Genomic DNA, 1812 nt, shown 5'->3' on the forward strand with positions numbered 1-1812 from the left:
TTTGACGTTTATTGGATACAAAGACAGGGTTGCAAAGGGGCAGAGCCCCCCTTTCATACGGTGATAAACACAAAACTCTGAAATAGCAATAATTATGTGTATTTTAGGTTGTTACAGAGCAAAAAGTTTTACCAGACACTTATTATATCACTAACTTTGTGAAATGGGTCTGTTTTCCTTGTTCTCTTGCTGTGTCCCATGCTCATTGGTTTATTTAAAGTCATAACTTAAGTCTGAAAGTCATCTTCCTAAATTTCAGACTTTTCTGGTAATGACTGTAGAAATTTTGTAGTTTTGGTACAGTGAAACCCTTAATAACGAATACATCGAAATAATTCATCAAATGTCGTATTCTTCACTTTCTATTAATGGAATGTTGCAATATTTAGTTTTTTAATTAAATGATTATCTGGAGCTCTTCAAACTGTTCCCGCATATTCATGGCTATTTATTTATTTTCGCAAATACTGAAATTTACGTATAATATAGTATAAAACTCATTGAACAATTTTCAAGACGACATTTGATAAATTCTTCCGATGTATTCGTTATTAAGGGTTTCACTGTATGAAAATCAGTAATTTTTGCTTAAATTTTATGTTATTTAGAATATTTTTAGATTTTTTAACAACATAAGTAATTTTAGCTTGAACTTAATGTTACAGTGAAAATTCGATTTGTCCTGATTTTGATGTTTTGTATGGTACACAGAAAACATTTATAGTATTTATCTCAAATTTTACAATGTTGGATACCATATTTAACCATTCTTTAGAATATTTCTTCTCTGTAGCTTTAACCCAGTTTTCTTCCAATTATGATTATACACCTCTTAAAATATAATTCTAAATACCAAATTCAACCATCTTTTAATATTCTTCTAATTAGGTTTTCATTAAATTAGGACTGTAGTTGTAATTTCAAGTGACTCCATTTATAGAGTGCTATATCAGATTCTCAACAGTACCCGTGAAAACTGTACTGTACTGTACTGTACTGTACTGTACTGTACTGTACTGTACTGTACTGTACTGAACTGTACTGTATAAGTCTAAGACCCATTTCACTTTCTCTAAATTTAGTTTTTTTTAATCGCTGTTTAATAAGAAGTAGAAATTAAAGACATTTGAGATTTTTATCTGGGGTGAAAGGAAAGGAATACTTTCCACAAATTCTAATTTTGAAATCCCCAAATCTTTGTAACTTGATGTTGTTGGCCTTTGATATTTCAAATTGTGAATTCTGTTAATACAAATAGCATATATTTGAAATATCAAAGTTTTGCTCCATCAGGTTGCAAAGAAATAGAGATTAAAAATTAGATTTTGTGCCAAGTGTTCAGTTCCTTTACTTTAATTTTGCGTAAAACTAATTTCTTTCTGACGGCATAAAATGCAAATAAGATTGCTTAAATGCTGTCCTTCCTTTTCCACAGTTTTATGAGTCTCACTGTATGCCAGGTTAATATTTTTACGGACTGTCAATCTTGATTTAGAAAAAAAAAGTATACTTTTGCTTGTTTAATGAACACTTTTTAAATCTTTTATTTGCTCGTGCTAATCGGGAATTTCTGTATAAAAACCTAAATTATCTTGATGACATAAATGTTCCTTCTCTACAATATAAGTAAATTCAAGAACAGTTTAATTTCCATCTAATATAACTTTAAATAATATTCTTTAAACCAGTTCTTCTTGTCTTAGTAAATTCAAGAACAGTTTAATATCCATCTAATATAACTTTAAATAATATTCTTTAAACCAGTTCTTCTTGTCTTAGTAAATTCAAGAACAGTTTAATATCCATCTATTA

At 28.9% G+C, this 1812-nt stretch overlaps 1 protein-coding gene across 1 annotated transcript in view; it reads right to left on the reverse strand.

Annotated features, from left to right (window-relative positions):
- Positions 1 to 1812, reverse strand: part of LOC111716129 (double-stranded RNA-binding protein Staufen homolog 2) — a 26088-nt gene that overhangs the window by 22719 nt on the left and 1557 nt on the right. The window contains exon 2 of the mRNA XM_023491555.1: positions 1770 to 1774. The gene's annotated coding sequence lies outside the window, so the exon portion shown is untranslated. The remainder of the gene's footprint in view (positions 1 to 1769; positions 1775 to 1812) is intronic.

The sequence above is a fragment of the Eurytemora carolleeae genome, unplaced genomic scaffold, assembly GCF_000591075.1.
Source record: "Eurytemora carolleeae unplaced genomic scaffold, Eaff_2.0 scaffold1967, whole genome shotgun sequence".
Classification (NCBI taxonomy): Eukaryota; Metazoa; Arthropoda; class Copepoda; order Calanoida; family Temoridae; genus Eurytemora; species Eurytemora carolleeae.